The 18613-nt window shown below is 37.0% G+C and overlaps 1 protein-coding gene and 1 long non-coding RNA gene across 3 annotated transcripts in view; both read right to left on the reverse strand.

Moving 5' to 3' along the window:
• Positions 1 to 18613, reverse strand: part of LOC144658374 (uncharacterized) — a 28026-nt gene that overhangs the window by 6426 nt on the left and 2987 nt on the right. The window lies entirely within an intron of this gene.
• On the reverse strand, positions 3252 to 16383 carry LOC144656423 (uncharacterized). The gene is made up of 4 exons (XR_013571300.1): positions 16361 to 16383; positions 4348 to 4464; positions 4162 to 4223; positions 3252 to 3385 (listed from the first exon to the last, which is right to left on the reverse strand). It is a non-coding gene; the product is annotated as an uncharacterized LOC144656423 (long non-coding RNA).

The raw sequence follows: 18613 nt of genomic DNA on the forward strand, positions 1-18613 counted from the left end.
TTTAATTTTAAAATTTTAGTTTTAATTTTAATTTTAATTTAATTTTAATTTTAATTTTAATTTTAATTTTAATTTTAATTTTAATTTTAATTTTAATTTTAATTTTAATTTTAATTTTAATTTTAATTTTAATTTTAATTTTAATTTTAATTTTAATTTTAATTTTAATTTTAATTTTAATTTTAATTTTAATTTTAATTTTAATTTTAATTTTAATTTTAATTTTAATTTTAATTTTAATTTTAATTTTAATTTTAATTTTAATTTTAATTTTAATTTTTAAATATTAATTTTAATTTAAATATTAATTTTAATTTTAATTTTAATTTTGGGTTGGGTTTTAACTAATTCTACTTTATACATCATCAAAAACGTCTGGCGAATCTTTACTTTTCTTTTCGTGGCGATTTCTGTTGTAACTTCGGCTAAATGATTTGTGACAAAATTGAAAAAAAAAAGTCATACGCTAAGCACACTCGTCAATCGCCTGTCTTAAAATGAGCACGTTGGTTTGTTGCGATCTCACTTATAGATGTGAGTGACCCATTTTGAACAAAGTTATTTTTACCGAGTAAACTCATACTCATTCATAAGGAAAATTAACCATAAAGTGGATATAAAATCTACTGAAATTAAAATTGACATATCGCATTACTTGCATCTCAGCGATGGAAAGAGTAAAGACAGAAAGCGTATCTTCAACGGCATCCTTACCCGATATTCCCAACTTGGGAAAAGGTGACGACAACAGAGAACACGTGATTGAAAGCATACCAAGCGAAAACCCTGTACTTATTGAAGAAACGGTTCAGACTGATAAAACTACTAGAAGAAACACCAAGTTAAAAGCTAGAAAGGCTCAATCAACACTCAAGAGAAAGAAAGAAAAGATCACAAAGAAGAAAAGCTTAGGCAGTCTTGCCAAAAACACCACCCTGGCAACCATATTCTCAAGAATTCCATTGGCTACATTGATAGAGATGGCTCACGAAAGACCAAGATGAGGCAATCAGAGAGAAACCGGCATTGTTACCTCAAGTTACTTGTATTTATGAGTTAAAAGCCAATCGATTCTACTTTTTAGACCTTGTAATAATGTTTTTTTTTTGCTAATGATGTAATGTGTAAACAAGCAACCATCCTATCTGTTAAATAAATGCTGTGAAAATTTACTTGTTTGCTCTCAGCTTTTTTATTCATCCTTTCTCTTTTTGAAATATTTCATTATTTTCCCAGTTCTTAAAAGCAACAATGATACAATCTGTTTATATTGTACTTTCTTTAAGCGTTCTGGCTTGATTTGTGTCAATTTCCGCTATTTTCCTCCGAAGAAAGGAAGAGAGGCCCTGGGAAAGAGGTTGGTGAAATCCAAGATGGCGGCTCTAATGACGTTTTTATAACGTTTCGTCATTCTCATCCCCATAGCCCTTTCGTTTCTCTTAGCCGGCTTGGTACGAGAAAACGGAGGGCTCTGGAGACATAGGATTTTTGAATTAATTCGAATTTTTTTGATTGGCTGTTTGGAACAAAGAATTCCTAAACGGAAGTCGAAAAAGTAACGACTCTCTCATACATTCTTTCGAAACATCATGACTGCATACATGAAGACCGGAAGGCCTAGAATCTAGGACTAGAAATCCTGTGTCCCCAGAGCCCTTTGTTTCCTCGTGCCAAGGCCCAGCCGGCTAAAAGAAACGAAAGGGCTATGGGGACGAGAATGACGTTTCGTGTTTTGAATTGAAAACCTGGTTTCCTTGTTTACTACCGACTTTTTTAACCTTAGACAACCTTGCATTTTTGTATGGCGTTTCGCTTTACATTCCCAGCCCTTTTTTAATAATATTTTATATGACGTGAGATCGGACACTATTTTTAAAATTGTTTTATACTAGTTGAGAGCTCTTACACAAACCTGCTACACTTGTCCGCAACAGGATTTTTTTATCCTTACATATCCCCCTACATTTCCTTATGACGTTTCCTTTTTAAATTTTCAAGCTCGTTTTTTCGACTTTTTTGCTTGTTTACAAGCAAAAGGAAGGAGAATAGCGGTTAGGTTGGGTAATCTGGAACCACATTCTTGTTAACTCTCAAGGGACTGTTTTAATTTTTTAAGGGAATACTTTCCTCTGTGGGTGATCAAAGCGCGTGACTTGTAAAGAGGCACTCTATAGTTGTGCTTCAACACTTCCGTTCTTGTAGAAAAAAAAGGGGCTTATCAAATTTACAAACGTTATATAACAGTTAAAAACGTAAGTAGCCCAAATCTTACGTGAGGGGTTCAGCGATAGAAGGCAACGAAGTTTAAAACGATTAAGAACGCAATTTGTACTGGTACAAGTCTTTAGAAATAGCCACACGGCTACACTGTCACGGAGGATTTATTCTAAGCAATATGATATATGGCTTTTTAACTCCACTAAGTGGAATACAAACAACGCGACAGGAAAGCGTAGGAGAGGAGTGCAATCTGAACAACTATAGAAACGATGCTTCCAAAATGGGTAGAATTTTCAATTGAGGGTGTTAGGAAAAAATTCTTTAGCCGTTTAGTCTACAAAGACAAACACGCACATATGAGAAGTAGTTTTATCTCTGATTTTATTAACAACTTTTTTTTAAATTTAAGTTTCGCCATGCTCAGCTTGTTTACAGTTTTTTTCTTTTTTATAGAGACCTTTAGTTACTATTAATATACTCAGCTTACAATACTTGCATTAGATATTTGAATTTTTGAACTAATTAGAAACTAAAAGGTGAAAATATACTAGAGACGAAATTTACCAGCATGAAATAGCGAAACCTATATTCATATTTTTGATTCTACTTTAAAACTAAGTAACGTTTCCCTGAAAGCTGGATTGTTTTTCTTTTGCATCATCGACTACTTTACACTATAACTCTACAGCTGAGTCTAGCTAATTCCAACTAATAAACGACATCATTTCAAATAGCGACACCATATGGAACTATTCTGTACCTAGTTCGCCGTATCTATCATAATAAAAGTATAGCATTGCAACCAACTGTTTTATCAGATTTTATGGCATGTTTCTTGATGTGTTTCTTCAGAATCAGACTAGTACCCAGGTGTTATGTTATTAGCTAGCTGCAAGACGCCTGGGACAGACGGTGAGTTAACCGTTCACATTAGAGTCCAGATCTCTATTGAGCCGAGAACGACGTCGGCTGAATCTGAATTATAGAAATCATTTGAAACGTTATGCTCTTATAATGACAAGTAAAGTACTAAAGATGACAATAAATTACGAAATATTACTTAGACCTAAACCTTATTTTGTAAATTACATGTCGTTAGTGGTTAGACAAATAAATTCAATTGGTAAAAGTGTTCAATAGGTGCTCTTGATTTCGCCTGGGAAACCTGTGACGAGAATAATACAACAATATTAATATTAATATAACAATATAACAAACAATATTTAACTAAGCTTAGTAAGTAAATGTGTGTTGTAATAGCCGCGCCTCGCAATATTCTAAAGGTTCCTATGAAATGATGTTGGAATGCTATTTTCTGCATTGGTGTGGTTCTCATAGGTTTACAGAAATGCAATTGCTCCACCCTTTTTTGCAACGTGCTCATTCTCGTCCCCATAGCCCTTTCGTTTCTCTTAGCCGGCTGAGCCTTGGCACGAGGAAACGAAGGGCTCTGGGGACTCAGGATTTCCAGTCCTAGATTCTAGGACTTCTGTTCTTCATGTATGCAGTCATGAAGTTTTCGACTTAATTCCGTTTAGGAATTCTTTGTTCCAAACAGCCAATAAAAAAAACTCGAATTATTTTAAAAATCCTGTGTCCCCAGAGCCCTCCGTTTACTCGTGCCAAGTCGGCAAAGAGAAACGAAAGGGCTATGGGGACGAGAATGCAACGTGCTCAATACCGGACTCTGGAAACAACTTCGTTCCCAGTGTTTTCTCGGCGGTGATTTTCAAAATTGCGGCCATTCTCGTCCCCAGAGCCGCTCCTCTCTTGGCCGGCTGAGCCTGAGCACGAGAAATAAGTCACTCTGGAGACAGATGATTTGATTGGCTAGATTTTATCACGGGGATTTTAAAATTAAACGTTTTAAACTCTCGTATTAAAAGAGGGATATAAAAGTGGCAGTTGTATTTATTTAGCAAAAAAAACTCCTGACTTTACCTGTTAGTTTCGCGAGTTCCTTGAAGTTACTTGTTATTCGCAGCTTCTTTGTCAATGCCGCACTACAAGAGAAAAAATACGAATACAGTCGAAAGCACAAAATAGGTTTAAAGTTTTCTTACAAGGCAAGGAAGTGAAAGCTATGATCTCCTTTTTTGCCAAGATAACTCAATAATTTGCCCTCACCTGAAGAAACCTGTGCCGTCTGTTTGTTCGTCAAGCACAATTTGAAAAAACCATGACGGTTGGCAGATTATAACTCTAAGAAGCTGTTCTCCAAAACTGCGAGAAAAGAGCAGAGATCTAATGAGAAACATAATAACATAATAACATAATATTGATTGCAATCATATGGAAACACAATTGCGATCAATTGCGAATGAAAACTAGCTATGTCATATTATTTTGTCATATTTTGCAGACTACATGCCGTCCAATTTGAAAATAATTTGATGAAAAAATTCCGAGGGCAGCCAAAATTGGACGAGGCCGTAGGCCGAGTCCAATTTGGCTGTCAGAGGAAGTTTTTGAATCTAATTATTTCCAAATTGGACAAGCATGAAGGCCGGTTACATATTAATTATATAGCTTGTAGTCAGTTAATCCAGCGTATAAAGCAATAAACTTATGTCCTTAACGGGAAAAGAATTCAACAATAGGAGGCATAACACAGCACATGCAACTCACTCAAAACATTGTCTTCGCAAATAAAACTTAAACAAAACAGTGCAATTTTATTCACCTGAGTTTGCGAAGCTTGCTACAAAGTGAGTGAAAACACTGCATTAATCAATGAAAGTCGTACACAAAATGTCCGAAGAGACATACTCCTTTCCACTATCTCGTTCGTACTTCATCGCCGTCTTTTCTTTTCGAATTTCAGCAAAAAACGACAAAGAATTGCATCTAGCTCATGGCGATTAAAATCTGACAGATTTCTTGCTTCGCTTCGCAGCACTTACGTTCACTCAAGTTTTGTACTATTGCAGGTGTTTTGCTCTTGGTTTTTACTTCATAGTGTAGCTAGCTCCTCTTCTGACAACGAAGAAAATTTCTCTTTGCTGCTACTATTGCTGAAAAGCTCGAAAAGAATGGAAAAACGTAGCAAACTTGCCTTAGAAATTTCCGCCATTGTTGACTAACAATGCGACAAGTTTACAGGGCTGACGCTATGCTTTGTGCTAATTGGCTAATATCCGTCACATGTTGTTTTTTCTTCGATTTGATTGACTGTCCAATTTTTCTTTAATTGGACAGTTTGTGCATTTTACCTGAAAGTCCTTATTGAAACTATCCAAATTTAATTCAAATTGGACAGTTCTCAGAAATTAAAGTGTATATGACATGAAAAATATTTTCTGCTTATTTGAAAGGCCTTTCGAAATACAGAAGAATGGCGTTTTTATTTTCGAAATATCTGTTTTCGTTTCAGAGATATTGACGTTTTTGTATTATGCAAATTAGATCAGTGATGACGTCACAAGATTTGACTCTAAAAATGGTAAAATACTGAATAAAGAATGTCTCTAAAACTATTGAAGCAGTGTTCTTGAAACTTAATTTTAATTTTAATTTTAAGTTTAATTTTAATTTTAATTTTAATTTTTATTTTAATTTTAATTTTAATTTTAATTTTAATTTTAATTTTAATTTTAATTTTAATTTTAATTTTAATTTTAATTTTAATTTTAATTTTAAAATTTTAGTTTTAATTTTAATTTTAATTTAATTTTAATTTTAATTTTAATTTTAATTTTAATTTTAATTTTAATTTTAATTTTAATTTTAATTTTAATTTTAATTTTAATTTTAATTTTAATTTTAATTTTAATTTTAATTTTAATTTCTAACTTGATTTGATAAAAGGTGTCTCCCGAAATTTGACATGACACCGTAGATCTGAAGCCCTATTTCTGTAACGAACGCTGAATGAGGGCTAATTTTAGCTCAAGTTTAACGTAAGGCACTCTAGTTTATGTGTTTTTTAACCAAAGAGACTGCATATACGGCATTTTGTTTAAATCAAGAATTCTATCAATTTAATTAAGAGCGTTTACAACTTGAAATGTGAGTCAAAATTAATACCAAGATAGACATAAGAAAACACTCGGCGGAGAGCTGAACTGTAGCTTTCTTACAGCATGCACGTCTCAAATAAACTGAACTAAAGCATTCTACATCGACATTCGATTCAACTTTAAGCAAATCAGGCGAAATATCTGAGGAAACGGGCATGTGTTATCTCAATTGTCAACTCCATTGTCGCGGCCGGAAATGCACACGATCGCATCGCCTCCCACTAGCGAATCACAGAGAACTATGAACTATGAGTGTTAGCTAGGCGGAGAACGCCTAAAATTGAGGGAAAAAGAAAACTATGTACTCACATCAGCGCTTGAAGCGATTCCTTGGCTATCCAATCCGACATGTTTCTTTTAGAAATAACCGACAATGTCCCGGATGTATTTGAATGTCGCCGAGCGCGTAACGCCCGCTCCACAAACTTCAACAGTAAAAAACTAAGTCTTTAGCCACGGTAAAGTTCAAGCCAAATATCGTTATGACCGCCTTCAAATCAGCCCGTATAGTCTAGTTCCGAGTCCTAATTGATGTGGCTAAAGACCTTTGCTGTCTAAAGCAAGCTCAACATTATCTGTACCTGGCAAAACGAGCCGACCGGTTATCTGTGTTTAACCGCCTAAAGCTCGGTTTGAGGTACGATAACAGCCGACGCACAACTTGCAAATCGTAAGACTTTCACCTTCACGGGACTTAATGATGTCCTCCGGCAAACTTCCTTTAGACAGCAGAATGGAAAGCTATAGATCACAACTGTTCTACTAGTTAGCGCGCGCAACTAGAATTCAAATGAAAGAGAGGGGTTGGAGTTAGAGACTGGGCTAGACTAACCACAAGTAATTCTAGGGGGAGGGAGACGGGGGGGGGGAGACAGGGAGGGAGAAAAAAAAGTAAGATTGCATTCACTACATTAGACAGGGCGACATTTCATTGGAAGAAAGCCGAACAATTCTCCGTATCCTCAAAAAAAAAAAAAATATATATGAAACCCCATACATTCCTTAACAGCCCGATAGCCACCTTTTATCAAATCAAGGTAGATTGTGCACAAGAATAAGTTATTTCTGTCCTAACGCAGCTCTGTAGCTCATTTCAAGCGATAATAGACCACAAAGTGAATGTAAAATCCATCAAATTGAAAAAAAGAACCGATTTAATGAGCCAAAGTTGAGGAGTAATGAATTAGCTGACTTGGAGTTTCAGTAAATCAAAGCTTTAAACTTAGATGTCACCAAGCAGTAACACACAGACACGCAGTATGACCTTTTAAAGACCTTTAAACCTAACAGTAATCGAGTCTGCCCGCTTATTTGACAAGAAATGGGTAAACGAGAGTGAAAACACGACTTTGGTTCAATAATTCAGCTAAAATTTGTCTTAACTCGACAATCCATTGAACAAATTTGTGCACAAGAATAAGTTATTTCTGTCCTAACGCAGCTCTGTAGCTCATTTCAAGCGATAATAGACCACAAAGTGAATGTAAAATCCATCAAATTGAAAAAAAGAACCGATTTAATGAGCCAAAGTTGAGGAGTAATGAATTAGCTGACTTGGAGTTTCAGTAAATCAAAGCTTTAAACTTAGATGTCACCAAGCAGTAACACACAGACACGCAGTATGACCTTTTAAAGACCTTTAAACCTAACAGTAATCGAGTCTGCCCGCTTATTTGACAAGAAATGGGTAAACGAGAGTGAAAACACGACTTTGGTTCAATAATTCAGCTAAAATTTGTCTTAACTCGACAATCCATTGAACAAATTTGTGCACAAGAATAAGTTATTTCTGTCCTAACGCAGCTCTGTAGCTCATTTCAAGCGATAATAGACCACAAAGTGAATGTAAAATCCATCAAATTGAAAAAAAGAACCGATTTAATGAGCCAAAGTTGAGGAGTAATGAATTAGCTGACTTGGAGTTTCAGTAAATCAAAGCTTTAAACTTAGATGTCACCAAGCAGTAACACACAGACACGCAGTATGACCTTTTAAAGACCTTTAAACCTAACAGTAATCGAGTCTGCCCGCTTATTTGACAAGAAATGGGTAAACGAGAGTGAAAACACGACTTTGGTTCAATAATTCAGCTAAAATTTGTCTTAACTCGACAATCCATTGAACAATTTGTGCACAAGAATAAGTTATTTCTGTCCTAACGCAGCTCTGTAGCTCATTTCAAGCGATAATAGACCACAAAGTGAATGTAAAATCCATCAAATTGAAAAAAAGAACCGATTTAATGAGCCAAAGTTGAGGAGTAATGAATTAGCTGACTTGGAGTTTCAGTAAATCAAAGCTTTAAACTTAGATGTCACCAAGCAGTAACACACAGACACGCAGTATGACCTTTTAAAGACCTTTAAACCTAACAGTAATCGAGTCTGCCCGCTTATTTGACAAGAAATGGGTAAACGAGAGTGAAAACACGACTTTGGTTCAATAATTCAGCTAAAATTTGTCTTAACTCGACAATCCATTGAACAATCTAACTTGATTTGATAAAAGGTGTCTCCCGAAATTTGACATGACACCGTAGATCTGAAGCCCTATTTCTGTAACGAACGCTGAATGAGGGCTAATTTTAGCTCAAGTTTAACGTAAGGCACTCTAGTTTATGTGTTTTTTAACCAAAGAGACTGCATATACGGCATTTTGTTTAAATCAAGAATTCTATCAATTTAATTAAGAGCGTTTACAACTTGAAATGTGAGTCAAAATTAATACCAAGATAGACATAAGAAAACACTCGGCGGAGAGCTGAACTGTAGCTTTCTTACAGCATGCACGTCTCAAATAAACTGAACTAAAGCATTCTACATCGACATTCGATTCAACTTTAAGCAAATCAGGCGAAATATCTGAGGAAACGGGCATGTGTTATCTCAATTGTCAACTCCATTGTCGCGGCCGGAAATGCACACGATCGCATCGCCTCCCACTAGCGAATCACAGAGAACTATGAACTATGAGTGTTAGCTAGGCGGAGAACGCCTAAAATTGAGGGAAAAAGAAAACTATGTACTCACATCAGCGCTTGAAGCGATTCCTTGGCTATCCAATCCGACATGTTTCTTTTAGAAATAACCGACAATGTCCCGGATGTATTTGAATGTCGCCGAGCGCGTAACGCCCGCTCCACAAACTTCAACAGTAAAAAACTAAGTCTTTAGCCACGGTAAAGTTCAAGCCAAATATCGTTATGACCGCCTTCAAATCAGCCCGTATAGTCTAGTTCCGAGTCCTAATTGATGTGGCTAAAGACCTTTGCTGTCTAAAGCAAGCTCAACATTATCTGTACCTGGCAAAACGAGCCGACCGGTTATCTGTGTTTAACCGCCTAAAGCTCGGTTTGAGGTACGATAACAGCCGACGCACAACTTGCAAATCGTAAGACTTTCACCTTCACGGGACTTAATGATGTCCTCCGGCAAACTTCCTTTAGACAGCAGAATGGAAAGCTATAGATCACAACTGTTCTACTAGTTAGCGCGCGCAACTAGAATTCAAATGAAAGAGAGGGGTTGGAGTTAGAGACTGGGCTAGACTAACCACAAGTAATTCTAGGGGGAGGGAGACGGGGGGGGGGGAGACAGGGAGGGAGAAAAAAAAGTAAGATTGCATTCACTACATTAGACAGGGCGACATTTCATTGGAAGAAAGCCGAACAATTCTCCGTATCCTCAAAAAAAAAAAAAAATATATGAAACCCCATACATTCCTTAACAGCCCGATAGCCACCTTTTATCAAATCAAGGTAGATTGTGCACAAGAATAAGTTATTTCTGTCCTAACGCAGCTCTGTAGCTCATTTCAAGCGATAATAGACCACAAAGTGAATGTAAAATCCATCAAATTGAAAAAAAGAACCGATTTAATGAGCCAAAGTTGAGGAGTAATGAATTAGCTGACTTGGAGTTTCAGTAAATCAAAGCTTTAAACTTAGATGTCACCAAGCAGTAACACACAGACACGCAGTATGACCTTTTAAAGACCTTTAAACCTAACAGTAATCGAGTCTGCCCGCTTATTTGACAAGAAATGGGTAAACGAGAGTGAAAACACGACTTTGGTTCAATAATTCAGCTAAAATTTGTCTTAACTCGACAATCCATTGAACAATCTAACTTGATTTGATAAAAGGTGTCTCCCGAAATTTGACATGACACCGTAGATCTGAAGCCCTATTTCTGTAACGAACGCTGAATGAGGGCTAATTTTAGCTCAAGTTTAACGTAAGGCACTCTAGTTTATGTGTTTTTTAACCAAAGAGACTGCATATACGGCATTTTGTTTAAATCAAGAATTCTATCAATTTAATTAAGAGCGTTTACAACTTGAAATGTGAGTCAAAATTAATACCAAGATAGACATAAGAAAACACTCGGCGGAGAGCTGAACTGTAGCTTTCTTACAGCATGCACGTCTCAAATAAACTGAACTAAAGCATTCTACATCGACATTCGATTCAACTTTAAGCAAATCAGGCGAAATATCTGAGGAAACGGGCATGTGTTATCTCAATTGTCAACTCCATTGTCGCGGCCGGAAATGCACACGATCGCATCGCCTCCCACTAGCGAATCACAGAGAACTATGAACTATGAGTGTTAGCTAGGCGGAGAACGCCTAAAATTGAGGGAAAAAGAAAACTATGTACTCACATCAGCGCTTGAAGCGATTCCTTGGCTATCCAATCCGACATGTTTCTTTTAGAAATAACCGACAATGTCCCGGATGTATTTGAATGTCGCCGAGCGCGTAACGCCCGCTCCACAAACTTCAACAGTAAAAAACTAAGTCTTTAGCCACGGTAAAGTTCAAGCCAAATATCGTTATGACCGCCTTCAAATCAGCCCGTATAGTCTAGTTCCGAGTCCTAATTGATGTGGCTAAAGACCTTTGCTGTCTAAAGCAAGCTCAACATTATCTGTACCTGGCAAAACGAGCCGACCGGTTATCTGTGTTTAACCGCCTAAAGCTCGGTTTGAGGTACGATAACAGCCGACGCACAACTTGCAAATCGTAAGACTTTCACCTTCACGGGACTTAATGATGTCCTCCGGCAAACTTCCTTTAGACAGCAGAATGGAAAGCTATAGATCACAACTGTTCTACTAGTTAGCGCGCGCAACTAGAATTCAAATGAAAGAGAGGGGTTGGAGTTAGAGACTGGGCTAGACTAACCACAAGTAATTCTAGGGGGAGGGAGACGGGGGGGGGGGAGACAGGGAGGGAGAAAAAAAAAGTAAGATTGCATTCACTACATTAGACAGGGCGACATTTCATTGGAAGAAAGCCGAACAATTCTCCGTATCCTCAAAAAAAAAAAAATATATATGAAACCCCATACATTCCTTAACAGCCCGATAGCCACCTTTTATCAAATCAAGGTAGATTGTGCACAAGAATAAGTTATTTCTGTCCTAACGCAGCTCTGTAGCTCATTTCAAGCGATAATAGACCACAAAGTGAATGTAAAATCCATCAAATTGAAAAAAAGAACCGATTTAATGAGCCAAAGTTGAGGAGTAATGAATTAGCTGACTTGGAGTTTCAGTAAATCAAAGCTTTAAACTTAGATGTCACCAAGCAGTAACACACAGACACGCAGTATGACCTTTTAAAGACCTTTAAACCTAACAGTAATCGAGTCTGCCCGCTTATTTGACAAGAAATGGGTAAACGAGAGTGAAAACACGACTTTGGTTCAATAATTCAGCTAAAATTTGTCTTAACTCGACAATCCATTGAACAAATTTGTGCACAAGAATAAGTTATTTCTGTCCTAACGCAGCTCTGTAGCTCATTTCAAGCGATAATAGACCACAAAGTGAATGTAAAATCCATCAAATTGAAAAAAAGAACCGATTTAATGAGCCAAAGTTGAGGAGTAATGAATTAGCTGACTTGGAGTTTCAGTAAATCAAAGCTTTAAACTTAGATGTCACCAAGCAGTAACACACAGACACGCAGTATGACCTTTTAAAGACCTTTAAACCTAACAGTAATCGAGTCTGCCCGCTTATTTGACAAGAAATGGGTAAACGAGAGTGAAAACACGACTTTGGTTCAATAATTCAGCTAAAATTTGTCTTAACTCGACAATCCATTGAACAAATTTGTGCACAAGAATAAGTTATTTCTGTCCTAACGCAGCTCTGTAGCTCATTTCAAGCGATAATAGACCACAAAGTGAATGTAAAATCCATCAAATTGAAAAAAAGAACCGATTTAATGAGCCAAAGTTGAGGAGTAATGAATTAGCTGACTTGGAGTTTCAGTAAATCAAAGCTTTAAACTTAGATGTCACCAAGCAGTAACACACAGACACGCAGTATGACCTTTTAAAGACCTTTAAACCTAACAGTAATCGAGTCTGCCCGCTTATTTGACAAGAAATGGGTAAACGAGAGTGAAAACACGACTTTGGTTCAATAATTCAGCTAAAATTTGTCTTAACTCGACAATCCATTGAACAATTTGTGCACAAGAATAAGTTATTTCTGTCCTAACGCAGCTCTGTAGCTCATTTCAAGCGATAATAGACCACAAAGTGAATGTAAAATCCATCAAATTGAAAAAAAGAACCGATTTAATGAGCCAAAGTTGAGGAGTAATGAATTAGCTGACTTGGAGTTTCAGTAAATCAAAGCTTTAAACTTAGATGTCACCAAGCAGTAACACACAGACACGCAGTATGACCTTTTAAAGACCTTTAAACCTAACAGTAATCGAGTCTGCCCGCTTATTTGACAAGAAATGGGTAAACGAGAGTGAAAACACGACTTTGGTTCAATAATTCAGCTAAAATTTGTCTTAACTCGACAATCCATTGAACAATCTAACTTGATTTGATAAAAGGTGTCTCCCGAAATTTGACATGACACCGTAGATCTGAAGCCCTATTTCTGTAACGAACGCTGAATGAGGGCTAATTTTAGCTCAAGTTTAACGTAAGGCACTCTAGTTTATGTGTTTTTTAACCAAAGAGACTGCATATACGGCATTTTGTTTAAATCAAGAATTCTATCAATTTAATTAAGAGCGTTTACAACTTGAAATGTGAGTCAAAATTAATACCAAGATAGACATAAGAAAACACTCGGCGGAGAGCTGAACTGTAGCTTTCTTACAGCATGCACGTCTCAAATAAACTGAACTAAAGCATTCTACATCGACATTCGATTCAACTTTAAGCAAATCAGGCGAAATATCTGAGGAAACGGGCATGTGTTATCTCAATTGTCAACTCCATTGTCGCGGCCGGAAATGCACACGATCGCATCGCCTCCCACTAGCGAATCACAGAGAACTATGAACTATGAGTGTTAGCTAGGCGGAGAACGCCTAAAATTGAGGGAAAAAGAAAACTATGTACTCACATCAGCGCTTGAAGCGATTCCTTGGCTATCCAATCCGACATGTTTCTTTTAGAAATAACCGACAATGTCCCGGATGTATTTGAATGTCGCCGAGCGCGTAACGCCCGCTCCACAAACTTCAACAGTAAAAAACTAAGTCTTTAGCCACGGTAAAGTTCAAGCCAAATATCGTTATGACCGCCTTCAAATCAGCCCGTATAGTCTAGTTCCGAGTCCTAATTGATGTGGCTAAAGACCTTTGCTGTCTAAAGCAAGCTCAACATTATCTGTACCTGGCAAAACGAGCCGACCGGTTATCTGTGTTTAACCGCCTAAAGCTCGGTTTGAGGTACGATAACAGCCGACGCACAACTTGCAAATCGTAAGACTTTCACCTTCACGGGACTTAATGATGTCCTCCGGCAAACTTCCTTTAGACAGCAGAATGGAAAGCTATAGATCACAACTGTTCTACTAGTTAGCGCGCGCAACTAGAATTCAAATGAAAGAGAGGGGTTGGAGTTAGAGACTGGGCTAGACTAACCACAAGTAATTCTAGGGGGAGGGAGACGGGGGGGGGGGGAGACAGGGAGGGAGAAAAAAAAGTAAGATTGCATTCACTACATTAGACAGGGCGACATTTCATTGGAAGAAAGCCGAACAATTCTCCGTATCCTCAAAAAAAAAAAAAATATATGAAACCCCATACATTCCTTAACAGCCCGATAGCCACCTTTTATCAAATCAAGGTAGATTGTGCACAAGAATAAGTTATTTCTGTCCTAACGCAGCTCTGTAGCTCATTTCAAGCGATAATAGACCACAAAGTGAATGTAAAATCCATCAAATTGAAAAAAAGAACCGATTTAATGAGCCAAAGTTGAGGAGTAATGAATTAGCTGACTTGGAGTTTCAGTAAATCAAAGCTTTAAACTTAGATGTCACCAAGCAGTAACACACAGACACGCAGTATGACCTTTTAAAGACCTTTAAACCTAACAGTAATCGAGTCTGCCCGCTTATTTGACAAGAAATGGGTAAACGAGAGTGAAAACACGACTTTGGTTCAATAATTCAGCTAAAATTTGTCTTAACTCGACAATCCATTGAACAATCTAACTTGATTTGATAAAAGGTGTCTCCCGAAATTTGACATGACACCGTAGATCTGAAGCCCTATTTCTGTAACGAACGCTGAATGAGGGCTAATTTTAGCTCAAGTTTAACGTAAGGCACTCTAGTTTATGTGTTTTTTAACCAAAGAGACTGCATATACGGCATTTTGTTTAAATCAAGAATTCTATCAATTTAATTAAGAGCGTTTACAACTTGAAATGTGAGTCAAAATTAATACCAAGATAGACATAAGAAAACACTCGGCGGAGAGCTGAACTGTAGCTTTCTTACAGCATGCACGTCTCAAATAAACTGAACTAAAGCATTCTACATCGACATTCGATTCAACTTTAAGCAAATCAGGCGAAATATCTGAGGAAACGGGCATGTGTTATCTCAATTGTCAACTCCATTGTCGCGGCCGGAAATGCACACGATCGCATCGCCTCCCACTAGCGAATCACAGAGAACTATGAACTATGAGTGTTAGCTAGGCGGAGAACGCCTAAAATTGAGGGAAAAAGAAAACTATGTACTCACATCAGCGCTTGAAGCGATTCCTTGGCTATCCAATCCGACATGTTTCTTTTAGAAATAACCGACAATGTCCCGGATGTATTTGAATGTCGCCGAGCGCGTAACGCCCGCTCCACAAACTTCAACAGTAAAAAACTAAGTCTTTAGCCACGGTAAAGTTCAAGCCAAATATCGTTATGACCGCCTTCAAATCAGCCCGTATAGTCTAGTTCCGAGTCCTAATTGATGTGGCTAAAGACCTTTGCTGTCTAAAGCAAGCTCAACATTATCTGTACCTGGCAAAACGAGCCGACCGGTTATCTGTGTTTAACCGCCTAAAGCTCGGTTTGAGGTACGATAACAGCCGACGCACAACTTGCAAATCGTAAGACTTTCACCTTCACGGGACTTAATGATGTCCTCCGGCAAACTTCCTTTAGACAGCAGAATGGAAAGCTATAGATCACAACTGTTCTACTAGTTAGCGCGCGCAACTAGAATTCAAATGAAAGAGAGGGGTTGGAGTTAGAGACTGGGCTAGACTAACCACAAGTAATTCTAGGGGGAGGGAGACGGGGGGGGGGGAGACAGGGAGGGAGAAAAAAAAGTAAGATTGCATTCACTACATTAGACAGGGCGACATTTCATTGGAAGAAAGCCGAACAATTCTCCGTATCCTCAAAAAAAAAAAAAATATATGAAACCCCATACATTCCTTAACAGCCCGATAGCCACCTTTTATCAAATCAAGGTAGATTTTAATTTTAATTTTAATTTTAATTTTAATTTTAATTTTAATTTTAATTTTAATTTTAATTTAATTTTAATTTTAATTTTTAAATATTAATTTTAATTTAAATATTAATTTTAATTTTAATTTTAATTTTGGGTTGGGTTTTAACTAATTCTACTTTATACATCATCAAAAACGTCTGGCGAATCTTTACCTTTCTTTTCGTGGCGATTTCTGTTGTAACTTCGGCTAAATGATTTGTGACAAAATTGAAAAAAAAAAGTCATACGCTAAGCACACTCGTCAATCGCTTGTCTTAAAATGAGCACGTTGGTTTGTTGCGATCTCACTTATAGATGTGAGTGACCCATTTTGAGCAAAGTTATTTTTACCGAGTAAACTCATACTCATTCATAAGGAAAATTAACCATAAAGTGGATATAAAATCTACTGAAATTAAAATTGACATATCGCATTACTTGCATCTCAGCGATGGAAAGAGTAAAGACAGAAAGCGTATCTTCAACGGCATCCTTACCCGATATTCCCAACTTGGGAAAAGGTGACGACAACAGAGAACACGTGATTGAAAGCATACCAAGCGAAAACCCTGTACTTATTGAAGAAACGGTTCAGACTGATAAAACTACTAGAAGAAACACCAAGTTAAAAGCTAGAAAGGCTCAATCAACACTCAAGAGAAAGAAAGAAAAGATCACAAAGAAGAAAAGCTTAGGCAGTCTTGCCAAAAACACCACCCTGGCAACCATATTCTCAAGAATTCCATTGGCTACATTGATAGAGATGGCTCACGAAAGACCAAGATGAGGCAATCAGAGAGAAACCGGCATTGTTACCTCAAGTTACTTGTATTTATGAGTTAAAAGCCAATCGATTCTACTTTTTAGACCTTGTAATAATGTTTTTTTTTTTTTGCTAATGATGTAATGTGTAAACAAGCAACCATCCTATCTGTTAAATAAATGCTGTGAAAATTTACTTGTTTGCTCTCAGCTTTTTTATTCATCCTTTCTCTTTTTGAAATATTTCATTATTTTCCCAGTTCTTAAAAGCAACAATGATACAATCTGTTTATATTGTACTTTCTTTAAGCGTTCTGGCTTGATTTGTGTCAATTTCCGCTATTTTCCTCCGAAGAAAGGAAGAGAGGCCCTGGGAAAGAGGTTGGTGAAATCCAAGATGGCGGCTCTAATGACGTTTTTATAACGTTTCGTCATTCTCATCCCAATAGCCCTTTCGTTTCTCTTAGCCGGCTTGGTACGAGAAAACGGAGGGCTCTGGAGACATAGGATTTTTGAATTAATTCGAATTTTTTTGATTGGCTGTTTGGAACAAAGAATTCCTAAACGGAAGTCGAAAAAGTAACGACTCTCTCATACATTCTTTCGAAACATCATGACTGCATACATGAAGACCGGAAGGCCTAGAATCTAGGACTAGAAATCCTGTGTCCCCAGAGCCCTTTGTTTCCTCGTGCCAAGGCCCAGCCGGCTAAAAGAAACGAAAGGGCTATGGGGACGAGAATGACGTTTCGTGTTTTGAATTGAAAACCTGGTTTCCTTGTTTACTACCGACTTTTTTAACCTTAGACAACCTTGCATTTTTGTATGGCGTTTCGCTTTACATTCCCAGCCCTTTTTTAATAATATTTTATATGACGTGAGATCGGACACTATTTTTAAAATTGTTTTATACTAGTTGAGAGCTCTTACACAAACCTGCTACACTTGTCCGCAACAGGATTTTTTTTATCCTTACATATCCCCCTACATTTCCTTATGACGTTTCCTTTTTAAATTTTCAAGCTCGTTTTTTCGACTTTTTTGCTTGTTTACAAGCAAAAGGAAGGAGAATAGCGGTTAGGTTGGGTAATCTGGAACCACATTCTTGTTAACTCTCAAGGGACTGTTTTAATTTTTTAAGGGAATACTTTCCTCTGTGGGTGATCAAAGCGCGTGACTTGTAAAGAGGCACTCTATAGTTGTGCTTCAACACTTCCGTTCTTGTAGAAAAAAAAGGGGCTTATCAAATTTACAAACGTTATATAACAGTTAAAAACGTAAGTAGCCCAAATCTTACGTGAGGGGTTCAGCGATAGAAGGCAACGAAGTTTAAAACGATTAAGAACGCAATTTGTACTGGTACAAGTCTTTAGAAATAGCCACACGGCTACACTGTCACGGAGGATTTATTCTAAGCAATATGATATATGGCTTTTTAACTCCACTAAGTGGAATACAAACAACGCGACAGGAAAGCGTAGGAGAGGAGTGCAATCTGAACAACTATAGAAACGATGCTTCCAAAATGGGTAGAATTTTCAATTGAGGGTGTTAGGAAAAAATTCTTTAGCCGTTTAGTCTACAAAGACAAACACGCACATATGAGAAGTAGTTTTATCTCTGATTTTATTAACAACTTTTTTTTAAATTTAAGTTTCGCCATGCTCAGCTTGTTTACAGTTTTTTTCTTTTTTATAGAGACCTTTAGTTACTATTAATATACTCAGCTTACAATACTTGCATTAGATATTTGAATTTTTGAACTAATTAGAAACTAAAAGGTGAAAATATACTAGAGACGAAATTTACCAGCATGAAATAGCGAAACCTATATTCATATTT

The sequence above is a fragment of the Oculina patagonica genome, chromosome 6 (assembly GCF_052425735.1).
Source record: "Oculina patagonica isolate OP01 chromosome 6, crgOcupat, whole genome shotgun sequence".
NCBI classification, from domain to species: Eukaryota; Metazoa; Cnidaria; class Anthozoa; order Scleractinia; family Oculinidae; genus Oculina; species Oculina patagonica.